Genomic DNA, 21,440 nt, shown 5'->3' on the forward strand with positions numbered 1-21,440 from the left:
TAAGGCACTTAATAAGCTGAACTGGATGTAGATGAAATTTATGAAGCCTCAGATACCTGCCATATCCACTGCTATCTCACTATTTTTTTTAATGGTCCTTAAAAAAATAAGTTGTAGGTTGAGTGAAACAAAACCAGGCAGCAATGCCACAACTATGTCAAAATTAAAGGCAAAAGTGCCCAGCTACCTGTAGGTGGTGGAGAGAACTCTACCCCACAGGGGCGTTCTATGCTGGATGTTGGCAAACTGAGCCAATGGCTCCTCCCTCTCTCGGGATGTACAGCTGAACATAAAGAAGAGGTTGATACCAGGGTCCAGGTTGTAACCCTAACCACACTGAGTTAAGGCTACTCATCTATCACATCTTGGAAGTGATGGGACTCTGTTTACTAAAACTGCTGCTACTCAAACATGCGGTTTATTTATGAATGTCCAGGTCTTTCTTCTCCAAAGAGAGAAACAGCTTTTTTTTTTCCTGATTATAAGGCTAAGTTCAAGTCAAAAAAGTTTACACACTAAGTGTTTCCTGTCCAATTCCTGCACTCTACTCTTCATTAACAAGCTTGACACTATCTAACATAAGGAGAAGATACTTATTTATTTATTCCCTCAAATATAATGATTGTATTGGCCCCAATCTTCACAAGCTTCAAACCTGTTTGGGGAGCAAGAATTATACACAAAAAATAAGGTTACAATTTGCAAATAAAACAAATGTTATTTTTTAAAGGTGCCATGTAATTATTTAAAAGAGCAAGAAAGATGTAGAAGGGACAGGCTATGGAAGGCCCTGTGAAGAGCATGAGAGCTGAGCCAGGTCCTGAAGGATGGAGGGGTCTGAAAAAGCAGAGAGGAACTGAGGAGACAGGCTGAGGAGAGGGCTTTGTGAGTAGGGCTGTCATTGTGAATAAGCAGAGCATACTAGAGGTAAAGACATGGGTGCAGCAGAGGGATCTTCCCGGGGGGTTAGTCAGTGGTAAGGTTATAAATGGAGAGTAGAGACAGAAAATGGAGGGTTTGATTGGAGAGCGAGAGAGATGGGCATCACTAACAGTGGCGAGAGAAAGCCAAAAAGTGAAATCAACAGATTTTCCTCTTTACATGTGAAGGATAAAGAAAAAAAAGTATCAAAGATGATTCAGACAATCTGAACTTCCATTCCTATATCTAACAGGAAAACACACGTGGAAAAGCACATATTTTTATTACTGTTAACACGATCAGATTCAGAGACCTTATCTAGTTCTATCTTTTGCACAGTGAATAGGTAAGGTTTTTTTTTTTTTTGCTAAATATTCCTAAAATTCCTTTACAACGACAAGCACTGCCAAAAAATTAAGTCCAAACCTCCTTCAAGATTAGACCCCCTCACTTTACCTTTCTAACCTCATTTTCCTCCACATCCTTCCACAAACCCTATTAGGGTCTGTCTACTCAGTGTCCCCTGAGCAAGCCATGTAACTCTCATGCCAGTCACTTGTGTATCCTGCCTTGTCAGCCAAGAATGCTTTCATCTCTCTCCCTATCAACTGAATCTCACGAATCTCTCAATATTCAGTTCAAACACCACTTACACTTCCTGAAATTCCCCAGCTCCATCACTTTTCCTGTGTGTATTTCCACCATACTTCTCCTGGTTTTATTATGTTTATTTCATCCTATACTGTATAAAAATTATTTATATGTCCACATATCCATTGCAAGTGATTGGTTTAGAGGTGGGCCCATGATTAAGTTTTGGACAGTGAGACTTAAGTGGAAGTCAGTTGGAAGGCTTCTGAGAAGATTCCAAACTCTTAAAAAGCATAAGAAAGCACTAACCACCACCTTCTGCTGGATGTTGTCTTGTCTGGATATGATGCTTGGAACCGTGGTACCCATCTTGCATCCATGATGAGGGTTGGCTAAAGGACAAAGCAGACACATCCAAGTGGCAGAGTAGAAAGGTGGAAAAAATGTGGGTATTTGATGATGTCACTAAACAACAGATTTAAACCAATCCTAGACTGAGACATCTTGTTACTTGTTCTGATAAATTTTCCTTATTTTCAAATTATTTTGAATTGGATTTTCTATCATTTGAAGCCTAAGACATCCTAATTTCTACAGTCATGTTGAGATACATATTAGACATCTAAGCAGACATGTCAACTAGTCAACTGGACAGAAGAGTGTGACGATCAGGAGAAGTCAGGACTGGAGCTATATATTTGGGAGACAGCAGCACACATGGAAAGAATCAAATTTGAGGGCTAGGAAGACAGTATAGAGAAAAGAAAGCTTTAGGGCACCCTAAGGGCAGAAGAAAAAAGGCCAACAAAGAAGAGAGAAGAAATTAACACTGATGTAAGACAAAAACACTCACCTGCAATGCACAGAAGCCAAGAGATTTAAAAAAATATTTTTTCAAGAAAGAAGAACTGGTCAACTATATCAAATGCTATTATAACACTAAGTAAGACACAGAAGAGTGACTACTAATTTAGTGCCAAATAATTCCTTAACATGAAGGCCCTCTTGTCCTTCCAGAGCCTCCTTCTCCCTGGAAAATCAGCCGTCCTGAGTTAATTAGTATAATGGTTAAGGGCTCAGACTTGGGCCGACTTCCAGAGCTACCACTCATTAGCTGTGGATCTACTCAACCCACTGGCCTCTCCTGTGAGAGGAAGCTGGGATGGGACTCCAAATGGAGAACAGGTCTGAGTTCAGTTTAAAGCGGACAGACCTGAGTGTGTTTAAATGCTGGTGGGAAGGAACACCTTTTACCACACACACACAACACACACAACACAACTCCATTACAAGAAAACACTTTGGAATCATTATAGTAGAAGGTTAGTCCACTAAGCTTTAAAAATTACATATAGAAGAAAAAGTATGATAAATACACAATCTTAAGCTCTACCTCATTGTAGAACATATCAACCAAAAGAAAAAAGATTATATATTACAATAATAGTCATTGTAAAAAGCCAATGAAAAGTGCCTAATTTTCTCTTGGTTACACTATGAAGATGATTCCAATACTAAAACACAAAGTACTAAACCAAAAACTTTCAGTTTTTTTAAAAGCTAAGGAAATCTATAACATAGCTACCTAAAATCATTTGGAATATCTTAAAACACTTTCAGTCTTTAATATAGTCTCAAGTTTATATATTCTGAAGTATTTTTCCCCTTTGGTTTGCTGAAGAAATATGCTATCTGGACATAAGCTTTCTATAGACTTGTGTACAACAACCACATAAGAACATACTAACACATTTTAATGTTCACTTCAGGAAATTCTAAAATTTAAAACCACTCCAAATTAAAATATGACCACTTCAAAGAAAAGGGGATAATTTCAAAGTTAAGACCAAACAGCTTTTGATACAAACCACTGCATGTTGCAGAAACAGTAACCTACTTTCATTTTGAGTATAGTGTTTGTTGCCCTCAAGGGATCTGCAACTTTCGAGCAAGATTTTTTCATTAAATGCCAGATAACAGGTAAAACAGAGGAGAAAAAAAAACCAATACATCTCAACTCTTCAGTTTAAGGGCGGAAAAGCATGGTCCTTAAGAACACATGCAAACACGTATCCATGTATGATATTGCAAGCTTCTGTTAGTTATTGGTGAGATAACACTACAATTTTAACTCAAGGCTCAACTGCAGTACCTGTGGCAATTTAACAATCTGCTTGTGAGGAGCAAAAATCCCTCAGCATCAAGCAAAATTATTCTTGGCTATCTGCTCTGTGGCCCAATAATTGGTCAGTAACAACCTGAGCAGAGAAAGCTGAATTCTTAATTACCAGTTCCCAAAATGTGGTTCTCTATATTGAACTGTGAATGACTGTGCATATTTCAGAGACAAAAATCCCAAACATCCACATTTCTGAGTGGACAACCTGTTTGTTCCAAGACACTCTCTCCCCATAAGCCCAAGAGAAGTTACTTTAAGGGTATAAAATAAATTAATTAGTCTAACAATACACACTTTAGACATTTATATTTTAACTGCCCTGGAATGTCTAAAAAAATGAGTCTATGAGCAGCAGAGGCACCGAGTCCAAGAGGAAGTGAACAGACTCCTGGCTTGCAGACAAATGAGTGAGTAGGTGGAGGAAACATTTATGTGGGGAGGATGATTTTTATACGATGCTTTGCTTAATCTAAAGAAAACCACAGCTCTTCACAATATATGCTATAAATAGATGTAATCGGTCAAAAACTTGAATAAATATTTGCCTGCCTGCTTGTTTTGTTTTTAAATAACTTTTGTCATAAACCAAATCCAGTGAGTGAGCAAGATAATCAAGACAACATGACCAAGCAGGTTGCCCAGTCAAAGGCCTGGGGACTGGGGACTAATTCCCCTTTGTTTATACTGAAGAAAAGATTTTAATTAGCATGTGGGGTTTTACTGTAATAGCTTTAAATATATTTCCCTTACCAAAATCACAGTTTTCACACTGGCTCACATCAATGCAAAATTTCTATCACCTACTTTTGGCAATATCTTAAGAAATGTGACTAGAGCAACCAAAGATAGTTTGATCACAGAAACATTGTTCAAGTAATTGCTCCCTCCTTCCCAGCTTCTCCCCACTAAAACCCACATTTACCTAAGAGTTACAAAGTTCCTGTCAAATAAGTGTTAATCTTTTATAAAGAGGAACTAAGGCCTGCGCCTAAGGACAATGAGAGGGGATTCCGAGGGAGGAAGAACTAGTTGAGTATATAACTGCTATACTCTTTCACCCTTCAAATAAAATCTAGCCAGAAGATAAAAGACTTCTTTTGGGACTGAAGGAGGATTGCTGGTAAAGAGGTAATTCCAGAGCTTCTAGTATTTTTACAACAAAATGTATTATCTGTAATAAACAAAGAAACTAATCCTGAACTTAAAAACTAAATGAATTCATCAAATCTATTCAGATTCAATACGTAAGATCTTCTGATGCAAGTGTTGCTGAAAGACAGTTGGAAAAAAGTGCAAACATAATTTAACCAAGCATAAAAAACACTTAAATCTACACCAAGCCTCAAATATCAGCAGATTTTTAGTAACATTCAACAAATTGAGCACCTACCATGGGTGAGGTGCCACAGACATAACTATGAGCATGACAGATACGCTCCCTGGTCTCAGAAAACTCACAATATTGCCAAATAAATAGGGTGACTGTATATCCTACTTTGCTGGGCAAGGTCCTGGTTTATACCTATTTCTCCCAGAGTAATTATTAATAATGCCCCTCTCACATATCTCCCATCCTGGACAATAAATCATATGGTTACCCATTTATGCAAAACCAAACATACTACTGTACGTACATGCCAATAGGTTTGTAAACTATGTATCACTTCCAGGTTTTATCTTTTTTAAATTCATTTTATTCATTTTTATTATACATTATATTTTCTCAAATTATAAAAAGTAACTTATTTTGAGGGGGAGGCTATAGCTCAAGTGGTAGAGCGCATGCTTAGCATGCACGAGGCCCTGGATTCAATCCCCAGTACCTCCTCTAAAAATAAAGAAATAAATAAACCTAATTACCTCCCTCTCCCCCCAAGAAAAAAACTAAAAACAAACAAACAAAAACCTTATTTTAGAACTTCATCTCATTCTGATATATACCTGTCATACAATAAAACCAAAGATCTGCTTTAATCAAATAAGGGAAAATCAAAACCTGATTTTATCATATCAAAATGTATACAAAGTAAATAAATCAAATGAATAAAAAATAAAAACTTTAAAGACTATAAGCCCCCTGAGAACAGGTAGTTCTTTCTAAAATACTACTTCAACATTCCAGCCTGTGTCTAGCTCAGTACTGAGAACATATTATGGTCCAGATATTTCCCACTAAAAGGAAACAGGACAGGAAACACGTAAGTCTGGAACATTTTATCATAATGGAAAGCAAGAAAGCTCTCAAAGACCACCAAGGTTGTGTCAAAAAGACTCAGAAGCCAGGCTGATAAGCTCCTAACGGATAAAAACAGGACAACTGAGTATTAACAAGGATTAATAACAGTAGTGGGTTGAAACACACCAAATAAGCTTAAATACAATGGTCACCTTTAGAGGCTACTAAGAGGACCAACTCATTCTTTTAAAACTGCTAAGTGAAGGGCAAGAATCAAGCATTTAGTCTGCCATTCCTATCAGATATGTACCTTAAGGAAAATAAAACTGTTCTTTCCATCAGTGATCCATAACAGTACCAAAAAAGAAACAACCAGTGCTATATGTCTCCTGGTAGAATTATAGACCACCACCAATTAGTCTGGCCCCACATCTATGTATGAGAAAAACTGAATCTTAATCGGATCAAGCCTGCAAATCTAAAAGCCAATTTACAGGAAATAAAAGAGACTGAGGAACATGTTAAATGATACCACGTGCATACAATCAGCACAATCCTGACTACTGAAAACTATACAACCAATGATATGGGTTCTTCAACAAAAACCACAAGGAAAAAGAAAGACAGGAATCGGGCAGGGGCGGGGGGAGGAGAGAGAGAAAAAAAAAAAAGGAAGGAAGGAGGATCTATAGATTTAGAGACTTAACAGACATATTTACCAATCACGTTTCTTTGGACCTTAATTCAACATTCCAGCCTGTGTCTAAATGTTGGAAAAACAAACTGAAAAACAATTATGAGTCAACTGGGAAGTATAAACACTGACTGAATACTTAATGATGTTCAGAAGTTTTTTAGTGTAAAAATGGTATTTAGTTGTCATTTTTGAAAAAGAATTCCCATAAATAATATGATATGATGTCTAGCATTGCTTCAAAGTAACTGAAGGGAGAGGGGTATAGTGAGGGCAGATACAAGATTAGCCGTGTGTTAATAATTGTTAAAGCTGGGAGATGGGCATATTAGGTTCATTATACTATTTTTCTTTTTTATATTTGAGAATCCTATAATATCAAAGATTGTTTCCAAAAGCTGTATTACTTCCTTTGAAAGACTAAAAATAATAACATAATTTAGAAACATATAGGTCACTATAACTTGCCAACAATGAAGAAAAAATATTTTCTATTAACTATAATTGATTCTACATTAACCTTTTGATATGACTAGGAATTACAAAAGAAGTAAAATACAGTTTGAAAATCCATCCATATGTATTATGACTACATTTAAAGCATGCGTTCTGGGCTTGTATTGTTCATTTTATGAGGGGGAGGTAATCAGGTTTCTTCATGGATTTCTGCTTGGAGGAGGTACTGGGGATCGAACCTCTGACCTGCTGGGTGCTGAGCATGCGCTTACCACTGAGACATACCCTTCCCCTATGACTACATTTAATTTTCTCTTTCACAACTTAAATTTCATACCTCTAAAAACTATAATGTAAGCAATATGATATATTTCTGGTTTAATAAAACTTTAATCCCAAAATATGCCAACATACAATGATCAAAGTATAAAAGAAAAGTTAAACTTGTTTAGCAGTAAAAAAACTTGCCTGGTGAGATCATCAGTCAAGATAAGAATCCAGCCTTCTAGATAGTATCCACTACTGTATCCCAGATACTCATTTAGCTTCTAATTTTTCAATGACAGGACAATAAAACTGAACCAAAAACTTTTGTCTTCATGTGGAACTTACCATGTAGATCGGGTAGGGTTTAGATTCTGATTGCTCTTAAGTACACAGCCATTGTTTTAGTAAGAACTGGAATTAAGGCTGCTTTATATGTGTTCTCCAGCTGACTCACTACACAGTATTCTCTGCTACCTTCATATATACAGGTCCAACCAAGAAAACCATTATCCAAACAAAGTACATGCATGTTTACAGGAGAGAGGCTTAAGGGTGAGCAGAAGACCATTTCAGATGGTTTTCTAAGCTGGCTGTACTATGAGGTAACAGGATTCTCTTCTTACTCTGTCAGTGCTGTGGCGCTGTGTTACCTTAAGCACAATGGGCTGAAGCATTTCGTTGTATCAAAATCAGATGTAAGCACAGGACCACGGCAATGGTTCTTACCATTAAAAGAAAAACTACCTTCTTCTTCCCTGGTTGCTCCCTCATCCTAAGTCAGCAAATATCATGTATTCTTAGTTCTAAACTGCACATTTCATTGTTTCTAAATCAAGAATGCTACATACTTTTCCTCAGTTCTAGGATGCTACTGATTTAAGTTCTTATTTTATGGTCAAGTTTATGGAAGATCCAAATGAAGCAAGCTATAGTCTCTGACCTCACGTTTCCAACTACATGTTCATTTTTGGCTGTTCCCTCTGCCTTACCCCAATATCTAATGAACCAACAAGTCCTATTTTAAAAACTGTCCTTCCTGCTCTAACTGCTTACATAACCTCCCAGTTTAGGCCCTAATCACCTCATACACAGATTACAGCAGTCATTCTGCCTCCATCTTTCAAATCACTTTACACAGAGATCATCTAAAATACATTTTTTCTAAAGAATTTGGATCATGTAACTCCCTAGCTACAAAACCTTTATTGGTTTCTTGAGCCCTGGAATAAAGTTTAACTTCTTAGCAAAGTATTCAAAAACCCTCCACCATCTGAACCCAACTGACTTTTTCAGTCTTGGCTCCCAAAGTCCTCCTCTCCCACCTAACATCCTCATGCTATTTCTCAAATGCATCTTGATTTTTTCCACCTTTAAACATTTGATTATGTCATTCTTTCCTTTTTACCTACTCACTGTCCCCTCTACCACCCACCCCAATATGACTATAAGATCCTAGCCATATTTCAAGACCTAGCTTAAGTACCTTCTTCATGAAGCTTTTCTTGACCACCATTTTTGTTTCCTAGAATGCTTAGGAGGATTTTTTGTTCTTTTAAAAAAAAGTGTAAGCTAATGGGGGGAATACTCAGAAGTTCCATTTAAGCTGGGAGGAAAGTGATTTTAAAAGTCCGTATCCATATGATGTTGCAAATTTCTTCCTTCTCTTCCATAAACTAAACTATTTCAAGAAATGATTCAAATTAATATAGTGAGTTTGGATGCCATGGGTTGCCTCGGGAGGGATTCTTTGTATTAGTAAGTGCAGAGTGAAAGATATCCAAGTACTACCCTATATATAATAGAACTCTGCCTTAAGATCAGCAGCTTTGTCTCCTACAAGAACTGCCTAATACTAATATTCTCTCAGAACCAGACACTGTAGACAGTGAAACCACTTGGCAGAAGTTAATTTCCCAGTAAACAAAAGGCAGCTATTTCCCATGTGCTCCTGGAGATAGGGACTGGTAACTACTGAGAAGGGTACCACTGTGCAAGAGCTACACTCATGATGTTATAAATCATGTTTCTGCATGGACAAAAGGGGGTGGGGGAAAAGATCTTCAACCCTACCCTAAAAGGGACTTGGCTGAATGTCTGTGAACATCAAGAGATAACTTCTGAAGACAATAACGTCAAAGACAAATCTGTCTAAACAAATATAAAGATCCAGATACATTATATATAGTACATACATATGTACAATGTATGACTAAAATTAATCTATGAAAAGATATTCAAGCTTAAGAATAGAGTTTAAAAGCCTGAGTTAGGATATTTTCAAATAGTAAAAGAATGTCAGTTGAAAAACTAGTGAAATTTGAATTAAATCCGGTGTTAAGCTGACAGTAATGTACCAGTGCTGATTTCTCAGTTTCTGTAAGACTTATTTAACAATAAGGGAACTGGATGAGGTGGTATATATGTAGGTACTCTCTCTGCAACTTTTCTGTAAATCTAAAATTATTCCAAAATTTTAAATGTCTTAATTTTAAAAAAGAGCACTTACAAGATAACATAAATTGAGCTGTAATCAACATTAATAGATTCTTTGAATCAAAAATGTGAGTTGCTTCATTAGTTTTCCTCAAAAGTGAATTTTTTTTAATTGACTTTTTAAAACTTTGATGTTTTTAAACACTCTCAAGTTTACTTAGTAAAGACTATCAATTAGCAAATGGGCTGGGTCTTTTCAGCAGGACCCATGTACAAACATGTTTAGATATGTTTATGGCTTCAATCTTAAGCTGGCAAATGCCAAGGTAACCTGACTGACTTCTGACATCAACTGGCATGGCTGACTACAGCTCAGAATGCTGTGTCAATATGGAGTAACCTTCCTTAGAGCCGTTCAGCGCTATTTTCCTAAGTGTGAAGTATGTGTATTTTGGGACCCAGCCTTCAGGAATTTCCCATTAGTTGTTAATGACACAGGCATAAAAAGATGTGTATACAAGGGCATTCATAACAGCACTGTTTAATATAGCCAAAACCTGAAACAAATAATGGTACACACAGACACCGGCATACCACATAGCCATCTGAATTATGACATAGATTTATATTAACTGACACAGAAGTATGTCCACATTAAAAAAAAAAAAGGACTAAAGAACATTGTGGGAATGGAAGCATGCAATCTCATTATGTATAACTAGGTACATACAATTATGCATATATAAGCTCCTATTGAGAGATATCTCAGGAGAGGGTTAAGGGTTGGGGAGGAGATCTTTTATTTTTCCTTTATATTTTTCTGTAATCCTTAAATAATTTTGGATAAGCATGTATAATTTTTTAGAAAAATAATGAAGCTATTAAAATAATAATGTTATATAGAAGCAATTTATTTCACACTCAAGTCAGATATTAAGGACAAGCACCCAAATACGTAACCTTAAAAAGTGATCCCCAATCACGACTGAAAATGATGAAGTATCTGTTATTAAACTTACTGTAGACTATAACCCTAGAAAACTAAGAAACAGTTACAAAAATATCAGATATTATCCAAAAGACTCTAGGTTGTCAATGCTAACCGTAACATTAGGTGTATAATTTTAGCTTATAGATGGACACATGTTACAGTATTATTATGCTTAGCTAGAGCTAAACTATAGTTATAAATATCAAGTTATTTCATATGAATTCTATTTATAAATACATATATTGCTTATACTGTTTGTACTTTAGATGAGATCAGTCAATAGATTTTTGGGGGGCACAACCAAGACAAATCTGTCCTCTTGCCAAGGATTTCTCTCCATACCAACAAATTGAGGAGCTGCAAGAGAACTTACGACACATTCAATATTTTCTATTATATAAGAGATGAAGTAAGAAAGAAGCTCAAAAAAGTTACAAGGTTCCTGTAAAATCAACAGCTAGTTGATGGCAGAGCTGGGCCTACCACCTAGATTTTAGTCATAAGACTCAAAATGAATTAGTACTACATAGCTATTAGGATGGCCAAAATAAAAAATATTAACAATATCAAGTGTTAGCAAAAAAGCAGAACAAATGGGACTTGCAATGTTACTGGTGAGATGCAAAAGAGCACACAGAGCACAGTCTGGCAGGTTCCTTTAAAGTTAAACATACACACCATATGACCAAGCAATCCCATACCTAGGTGTTTACTCTGGAGAAGAGTAAACTTAGACTCACCTAAAACTGTAAACAATCCAAATGTCCTTCAGCTGGTGAATGAATAAGCAATCTGTGGTACATTCACAAAGTGGAACATTACTTGGCAATAAAAAGGAACAAACTGATACACACGAAAACTTGGCTGAATCTCAAAGGCATTATGTTGAGTGAAAGAAGCCAGTCTCAAAAGGTTACATACCGAATGATCCCATTTATATAGCATACACCAAAAGATAAAACTACAGAGACAACAGATCAACAGTCACCAGAGTGCAGGGTGGGGAACAGTGTGAATGCAAAGGGATTGCAGGAGGGAGTTTTTGGGTGATGAAATTATTCTGTATCCTGATTGTGGCAGTGGTTACATGAATCTATACAGGTACTGATACTCAAAGAGCTGTATACATGCCAAAATGTCCATTTTACTGTACATCAATTTAAAAATTAAAACAAATTACTTACTCAGTCTCTGGTTTCTAAAAGCCAGAAATACTTATGAATTTTTAAATTCAATTTTAAAATTAATTTTTCAATTAGCAAAATAGAATGATTTGATGGGTCTTTTCTTACAAAAATCTCAATGCCAAGAAAAGAATACATTCAACTTGGCAAGTTACATAACCTCACTTTGTCTTAATTTCCCTGTTGGTAAAATGGGGATAATACCTACTTCAAAGGATTCTATGAGGATTAAATGATAGACAAATAAAATATAGACATACACATAGTATACATAACTTTGGGTATAGAAATGGAAGACAACTCCAACCAGGGAACTTTTAAGTTTTGCCTTTTTGGAGAACTAGGTTCTGACAACTGCTTTTCTGAGAGCCATCTCTGAAATACAGTCCAAGCCCAGAGTCTGATTTTCACACAGAAGTAAAAATTCACTACTGAGTCCTTGACGTATTTTTATTCTGTAGCACTCTACACAAGTACATTGTTGTTTAAACCAGGCTCTGTGTTAAAGGTTATGCTATAGAGTTTATTAAAAATCTCTTTGTATATATTCGTTAGTCCCCTCAATTCTATCTAACTTAATGAATAAACAGGTAGACAGTGCTTACGTGTGTGTGTGTGTGTGTGTGTGTGTGTGTGTGTGTGTGTGTATTTAGCAATAGTAAGTGTACAATTCCTTAGAAGAACATAGCTCAAATGCTAAGCAAAATGAGGATCCAAACTTAACCCTTCCGGAGTTTCAGGTCTTTAAGAATTACTGCTCTAAATGGAATAAGTAAGGTTATAAATATGATGATTTTCTTCATGCCACATTTCTTAGCTTTCTATTTTAAACTCATACCTCTAAGCACAGCATTTATCATTCCTCCTACCCCCATTTAATCCAGTAAACATTTGCTTAGCATCTACCTCAAGAAAATCAGTTTTGTTAAGCTCAACTTAGGGCAGTGATTTTCAAACTGCCTGGCCCAATTCAATTTTTTTTCCCAAATGAAATAGAATAAAATAACAGACTGTGTCACAGATAGTAAGGGTAAGTACTGTTTCATGACGCTCCTGTTTCAGTTATGGGTGCGGGTGTGTATGTGAGTGAACACATGTGGGCATGCACACACTGCTTCTTACTGTGGATCATGGTCCAAAAGTTTGAAAAATGGTGCTATAGGGAATTAAATAAACAACAGTTCTAGATTTAGAACAGTCCAACCCTGCAGCAGTTGGCTTCTGTGGACATGTCTTTTAGTACTCACTGTATCACCTGACCTTAGAGACATAAGTCAACTTTAAAGAAAAAAAATCTCACTTTCCATCTGAGGTGATGAAAAGGTTGAAGAGACTGAAAGGCAGAACAAACTATCTTTTGGGTATTGTCATAATTCCTGACAAGTTAAAATGGATGCAGAAGTGTATACCTTCTTTACTACAAACCTGACAGGAGGAAACTAGCCATTTGAAAATAGATGATTTTTCTACCATACATGTATTTTCCATATTCAATTTAAACCATTTTCTCACTTAGAAATATTAAGGTTTTTTTTAACTTACCATATTATACAAGATTTAAATATACCTTATGTCAAACAACCAAATGTCTTCTTTTATTAGAGCAGAGCAAGACACACATTAGTATCATAAAAGTAAAATGTATCTGCTTTTGAAAAAATTATACTCCTAAAAGTTTTTCTTGTACTTTATATATATATGGGGGGGGGGGGAAGGAGGAGAGAGAGAGAGGGAGAGGGACTTTTACTCTTTGTGAATAACTTTTTATATAAAAGCTGTATTCCAAAATAATCTGGCTTTACCCACTAGGAGACTATAAACAGCCAATTAAAAAACCTTATACTAAAACTAGTATTCATATTTAAAATCCTATTACTATTTAGAAAATTACCTAGCTCATTTCTTCTCTAGACTAGATAAACTACTGAGTTTCACATGCCAAATCTAACAAAGCCAATGCTAAAATTGCTACCTGTACTAGGTAGCATCAGTTTAGTGAAGCTGCTTTCCAAAAGGATTTCTCAGAATCAGCACAGCTGACATTTTTGACCCAATAATTCTTGGTTGTGGGGGGCTGTACCGTGCATTGCAGGATGTTTCGCGGCATCCTTGGCCTCTACCCACTAGGTGCCAGTAGCACACCCTGAGCACCACTGGTGACAAAGATGTCTCCAGACATTGCCAAATGACTTCTGAAGGCAAAAATCGCCCTTGGTTGAGAACCACTACTATACAGGTTTATATGTTAATCATTATTTCCATTTTGGGCAAAAAGAGGGGGAAATGGCATTACTGTAATTAAAGCAAAAAATCTGATCAAATGCAGTTTTTAATAGAAACAATGATACCTCAGCAGTTACTACAGTGCATGGGTACACAGAATCACATTTCACCAGCCAACTGGTTGGCAGCTCTACCAAATTTCAAAATATTCAAGACAAAGTTAATTATATTTAAGTTTAAGTATAAGTAAGTTTTTCAAGTCGCTAACTTGTTTAAAAACTTGGGTTTCCAAAACATTCAAATATATGGCAGTTATAAAACCTGTATTAAGTAAAAAATTTTAATAACTAGCAAAATAAGAATTTCAATATTACGAAATGAGGCAGTAAAAAGAAATATTTAGCAGTTACAAAAACAAATATTTCAAGAGCTGCAATTATTTTAGCGACATTTTCCATCATATTTAACCCCCTTTCAAGGATAAAAGAATATGGGGTTTGCTCTTAGGTTGACTTGAGAACTCTCTAAATATCATGAAAATCCAAGCTAGATCTTTGAGAATGTACTAAAAAAAAAAAATGGTTTAAAATTGCTTTGCCATACTGAATATTTCAATATTTAATTTGAAATAGGTCATTATAATTCTCCTATGGATCAGCTGGGGGATACTTTTTAAATTAAAAAAAAAATCCTTAGTAGATATATGCTTGAAGGATCAAAAATTTTATGTACAGAAGAGAATATAGTGACTAGAGGAGCATTATTCTAATAGCTACACCAGAAACAATTCAAATGTCCATAAATGGTAGAATGGAGAAATAAACTACATATATGCATACAATGGAGTATTATATGAGATAAACTAATTCCTGTTATACACAATGATACGGATGAATCTTATAAGCCAAACACAAATGAGTACATACTGTATTACACTTAAATATAGCTTAGAGATTTTCCACAGCCGTATATAGTTGCTTCACTCTTTTTCGTAGCTATACAAAATACATTCTATTGCATGAATATATCCTAACTTATTTATTCAATTCTATACTGATAAACATTTAGGTTTTTCCCAAATTTTTGCTGAGTTAATTTAAATGGCTTTATATGCTTGGTGTGCTAGAAATAAGATTCCCTACAAGGAGGATCTTTCAGGCAAGGGAACTGCAAACCCTAGCTTCTAGGATATTAACACGGGAAAAGCCCCTGGGCATCTGGGTCACAGGAACTGGGATAAAACACAGGTTAATCCACAAAATTGAGAATATAAACACTCTCCTTGCCACCCTCTCAAAAAACAAAACAAAATAACACTTTGCCATGTATTTCAACATAGACAGGCTGCTGATACTGCTCTAGATATGTTAAGGCGATATATTCAAAAGGGTGAAAACAATTCATAAGGGCCTAGTTATGAATCTAATTTTATAGGTTACATAACGTAATTAAGAAGTCATTTTCCATTGAATTCCCCAAACTGAATCAAAATTCCAAAGCTGAAAAGTATAAATGTGTTAAAGACTATATTCTTCAGCAGCATTAAAGACTAAAGGAATCACCTGACACTATATACCTTTGTGAAATCCAGCTAGTTATAACCCTCTGCATAGTAAGACCAAGAAATCCGGCTAAGGAGCCATTCTTTGCATCATTTCCATTTCTGTTCTCTTCCAACAATCCCTTCTCACCACACATTGACTGGTCTACCAACAAACGAAAGAAGCAACTAGCTATCTGCTAAACCATTTGACTCTAGTAAACTGGAAAAAATAATTTTAAAAAACAGCACCCCCTCCCAAGAAAAAGTTTACTTACCAAAATGTATTACAGTTGAGGAAAAAAAATATGTAACTCAATCACCTAAATTGTGTTTGTTAGTCAGTCTGGGCACACACAGCATTAGTGCTGTTGCTATTATACATGCTGGCAAGGTTGTTTTTTCAAGTGTTCTGCAAAATCTAAGGCAAGTCTAAGACCATTATTTGCCAGTCCCTCTTTATCAGCAATCCAATACTGATTCCACTGACAGGAAGCCCTTAGGTGGCTCAATAATAAAAGAAAAGAAGGCTTAGCAGATTCCCTTGAGGTAAATGCTAATAATGCAATACTGATGTGTCTACCTTACCTGAAAAGTCTCTAGCTAACTATTGTGGGTTCATGGACTTATCACTGCAAAATGATATTTTGCAAAAATGACAAGAGTAATTTAATTCTATAGAGCCCAAGAAATCCTATTTTAAAAGCTCTATGTACTGAATAAACCTATATACATGTCCTTGAATCTACTTTTCAAAGTAACCACTCTATTGAAATATGTTTAAAAAGGGAAAAAAAATGTCATATTTCATCATAAAACTGCCTTTTTGAGTAAGAACAAGGCTAGGAACTATACACACAATCTAAAGGTATAGGCCCAAAGTGGAGAGCTGATAAAATCTGACAGGTAAAGGGAACTTGCTTTTCTTCCCTTCACCCACCAAAGCAAAAATGCCTAATGCACTCAAACTTATAGCCCTAATAACAGTTTATGATCAGAAGGGAAATGGGAATCCTTTAAGAAAACAATGTTCATAAGTGTTTTCAAAAATCAAAGATAACTGTTGTATAAACAAACAGATTAACTAGAAGAAGCATCTGATGTCTTCACTGATTCTACCAAGCACTTCATGGCTTGCATTAACCATGAAAATTTACACAAGGCTTTGCACGTGATTCAACCCTGGACACAGAACTCATTGAGCTACGTTAATGTCCTAAAATACCCCTTTCACCGCATAAGCTCTGAATAGGCTTAAAACAAGCACAGCCTGTGGGTAACACTGTAGAATTTGGAGCTAAGTTTTATTGTCTCCACCAAGTTCAGCCAGCCACAGAGCAACAAATCAAAGTTCCAATAAGCACACTGCACCCTGCAAGACTTAGGTGTGCTCCAAGTCAAATATTTGCAATTTTTTCGTCCCAAATCTGCACAAATGAGAGTATGCAGCTCGCAGCACCAGACCTCTAAATCCTGTAAGCCAAAATGATCTGTAGTTTCACTCCCACGTCACTCACATGCTACCTTTTACTGAGTCCTTAACATGTATATGTGACAGGAATTGTTTCAGCAGTTTGCATATACTATCTTTAATCCTCAAAACAAATCCCACTCTGCTGATCAGGAAACTGAGGCTAGAGAGGTCAAGGTGACTTGTCCAATGCCAGAAAGCCAATGGAGCTTTAGTCAAACCTGGCTCTGCCTGGCTCCAGGGAGACGGGTTGTCTCCCAGATCCCCATTCAGCTACCATCACTAACTGCAACACCGGCTCACCTTCATCAAAGTAAATCCAAGTGCTAACAGTCTGAAATGATGACAGGAGATGAGAAAAAAATCATACCTTAAACCGTAGCACAAGACCCAGGAGTTCCTAGCAAGGAAATGCAGTCACCTTCTTTAGCATAACTAATTCCAAAGGCTATGGTTCAAAATAGAACAGAATCCACAGTTGGGTTTTTTTGTTGTTGGCTGTCTCTCAACTGACTTTTTAGAACAAGGGAAATGAAACTCAAAAGTATATTCACACTTCTGGCGAAATTTTCTAAAGCTCTTGAGAAAAGAGTGATTTTTAAAAACAGTTCACCTTTACAGTTTACTTCGATAGGGCTCCAGACATTCAAAAACAAAATCACATCAGCAGCATTACTAATCAAGTTTCTTCTACGGACTTGAAAAGTATTTTCTTACCACACTACAAGATTACTTCCCATACTGAGAGCAGAAATGGAAACAGCTCTGGGTGTCACAAATCAGATCTTGAGGCCACAGTTGCAGAAAGTCAGTGCTGCTTCCCTTGAGTAGGAGCTGCTGATCTGAAACCTCCTAAGGGAAGGGTGTCTGAAGAAGAGCGCTGAAAAAAACTAAAAACTAAAGCAAGCTGTTTGTACTAATGAGAGCGAGCTGCTGGCACCACTACTCCTTAAGTGTTTCACTGCTATGCAATTGTTTTCCAGCTTCCAAGCTCTGAATCTGGCAGAGAGAATGCTGTTCTCACAGTCATAGGAGTTATATGATCAGCTGCTCTGTGGTGTGTGGGTGTTTAACTAGGTAAGTGACTGGTTACAGGAGGTTCTGCAATACTAAATCAAGGAAGTATGCTGTCCCCTGAGATTTTAACAATCTATCACTATACTATGCTGACAAAGAAAAGTAATATTTTTGCAACTTTGAAACAGTTTGGGTTTAGGATACGCAAATAATTTCTGACAGTAAAACCTGAGGCACTAAACGAACAAAAAAAAAATAACCTATAATATAAGCCACTTCAGTCATGTTTATTAGATAATAAAAAATGCAATATTTGCCATCTCAGCGTGCTTTCAAACTTCATAGGTACACTGCATAATTATTAGAATAAATGCTATTCTTCAGGTGTATAAAACACGTTCTATGCAAGATTCCAAAGCTCCCTTGCCTTTCAAAAAGCTGTTAATGCCGTAAATTCCTTGGTCTCTCAGAAGCCTCAAAATATGAAAAAAAAAATGAAGTCACCAAAGGATTCTTTAAGTGAAAAATATCATCAGAACTATAAGCTCCTGGAGAGCTGGGGCCTGTGCTTCTTTTATATCACTGTCCATCACAACACTATCACACACTGGAAGAAATGTCTCTTGATTTAAATACAATCAAAAGGCAAAGGCTGGATGCAGAGGGATTTAACGAATAGCTGATATTTATCCCCTGCTTAATGATAGAATGGTGCAACATTCATGCCTACTTCTAGATTTCAAACATGGAGACTGAATTCCCTAATTATAATTAAAATTCTTCCATTAAAAGAAAAATTTTAAATGGATGATTCTGATGGTAATATCACCCTGAATAAAGACATGAAATCATATTTAATAAAGCTGAAAAATCTTCATGGAGCAGGTACTCTACTACAGGAATGATAAAGCCTTAAGAGATCAGATCAACCTCAAACAACACAGAACGATTCCAGATAGGCACCATAAAACAGACCATGGACACCCCTGCTGAAATCTGCTACATTTAGAATATAGTGCAAGGAACATACATTATCAATTGGTCAGACTTAGACAAGTTATTTTGACTCCAGTTTTAACTTTTTCTGAAACTTTCACATACATCTTTCTACTGGAAGATAGGAAAATGGTGCCTTACAAATATCTAACTGTAATCAAAGAACAAAACACAAGGATACACAGTTAATCTACTTTGCTGCTTACTGCTCAGGACCAAAGTTATGCCAATCCTTAACAGAAAAACAAAACAAAGCAAAACACAAAATTCAAAGTCCTTTCACTTTTGCATAATACAGATCTTAAGCTGAGGTCCCAGGACCAGGTTCAAGATGACTGTAATTGCACACAAAATTATGTGTGTCTGTTTTATTGAGAAGAGGGCCCTAAAGGTTTCCATGACCCCAAAGGAAGGTTAAGAACCACTGAACTAGATATTTCCAGGATCCCTAAAACTCAGCAGTGAACACTTTAAACAAAATTACACTAAAGGTAGTATCTACCCGAATACATGTGCACAGGTCCTGATACAAACAGCCAAGATACCTGCCAGCCCTATCACAGTACACCACTCTCAAATCAGCCCCATATGGGAATGTCACCTGCATTCAGGGCATACACTCACACATGCCAGCCACAGCAGCTCTTCATTCCCTAAGCGTACACATGTTGTCAAGAAAGCATGTGCTAGTTGCCATTCCCAGAACAATACGGACCTAGCCATTGCTGGAAAAAAATATACAGACATTCTTCCCAAAATACTACCCTATGTATTTACTATGGCTTGACCATAGATGTTAAACATTACAACAAAATAAGTGAAATTCCCACACAGCATATGTATGTAATTAACTGGGAAAAAAGCATCACTCAGGTATTACTGAGGGTCCACAAGAGATGCATATAAGGGAAACAACTGTAATAATGATGCTTGAACACGGGGACAATCTGCGGACAATCAAAGACAGACTCACACAGCAACGTCCTGATAACATGGTTGTGGAAAGCACCCTTCTCCAAAGGCAAAAACACATTCCTTTGACTGGCACAGGCCATTCCTGACAATGGATCCGCGATGACAGAGACTGTTCGGCAATCAGGAAGGGGGGGGGGGGGAGGGGGAGAGAGAGAGAGAGAGAGAGAGAGAGAGAGTGAGTGTGTGTGTGTGTGTGTGTGTGTGTGTGTGTTGGGGGAGAGACTGCTAGATGTGATCAAAGACTGGCCCTCTTCAAGAAGAGCATATGGGATCTTAAATCGTGAAGACGGTCTTCGAGGGTGAGGTAGGAGCATTTATCATTTCTACAGGAGACATCCCTCGACAACGGACATGTTCTGTACAGATGTAACTGGGGTGTCACTACCTTTAGTGGCTCCCATCTAAGAATCTTAAGTAGAGCCTGATTGGAGGGGAAGAGCAGGCGGGGGTGGAGAAAGGTCTGCATTACCCTCTGGGTGAGTGTTGGGCGGGTGTACACTAGATGCATTTTATCTCGGGCGGCACAATACTCCCAGGGGTTGGAGGTTTGGGCGCAACCGCAGGGCAGGGGAGGCAGTGGGTGCAAGCCACTAGCTGCAGGGCAAGAGAATGCTCGCAGGACAACCGGTGCAAACCTCCCCTGGGCCCGCTAACCCGTGCAACCCCGGCCTCCCCCTGGGCCTCGGGGCGAGCGGACTCTGCAAAACTGGAGCCTAGCTCGAGTCCGGGAAGGAGGGGACGAAGGGGCAGAAGCGGGCGCCCCCGGCCCAGGCTCGGGACCAGAAGAGCGCAGCGCCCGGGGCCTCCCCGCCGAATGGGGGCTGCCTCGGCGAAGGGTTAACCCGGCTCCCAGAGCCCCGGTCGGCTCGGCGGGTGGCGGAGAGGAAGGGCTGCTGCCAGGGGCGCAGCAGCGACTGTGGCGTGTGCGTGGGGGGCAGGGGCCCCTACTCACCCGGGCCGGCCGCCTCCGCCTCCGCCGCCCCGACCGCCGCCTCGGCGGTCCATCCCTGCGGCGGGGGGCCTGTAGCCGCGGCGCTCGAGTAACAACCGCCGGCCGGGCCGGCCCCTCCCCCCCGCCCAACGTCTGTCCCGAGGGCCGCTCCGCAGACCCGGCCTCGGCCGCCGCCGCCGCCGCCGCCGCCGCCGCAGCGCTACGTGGCCGCCGCTCCGACGTCTCGCGACTGCCTTCCGAGCGCGCGAGGGCGAGCGGGGCCGGCGGGGCGGGCGGCGCGCGGGGAGGGAGGCAGGGGAGGGGGTGTGCGTGTGTGGTTCTGTGTGCGGAGAGGGGGGCAGGGAGGGAGGACGAGAGGCGGCGAGAGCGCGCGC

At 38.2% G+C, this 21,440-nt stretch overlaps 1 long non-coding RNA gene across 1 annotated transcript; it reads left to right on the forward strand.

The window, feature by feature from the left end:
- Positions 1-1,790: 1,790 nt before the first annotated feature.
- LOC116656831 lies at positions 1,791-16,481 on the forward strand. The gene is made up of 4 exons (XR_004311817.1): positions 1,791-1,870; positions 4,927-4,935; positions 5,463-5,464; positions 16,122-16,481. It is a non-coding gene; the product is annotated as an uncharacterized LOC116656831 (long non-coding RNA).
- Positions 16,482-21,440: the final 4,959 nt, after the last annotated feature.

This window comes from Camelus ferus, chromosome 16 (genome assembly GCF_009834535.1).
Source record: "Camelus ferus isolate YT-003-E chromosome 16, BCGSAC_Cfer_1.0, whole genome shotgun sequence".
Classification (NCBI taxonomy): Eukaryota; Metazoa; Chordata; class Mammalia; order Artiodactyla; family Camelidae; genus Camelus; species Camelus ferus.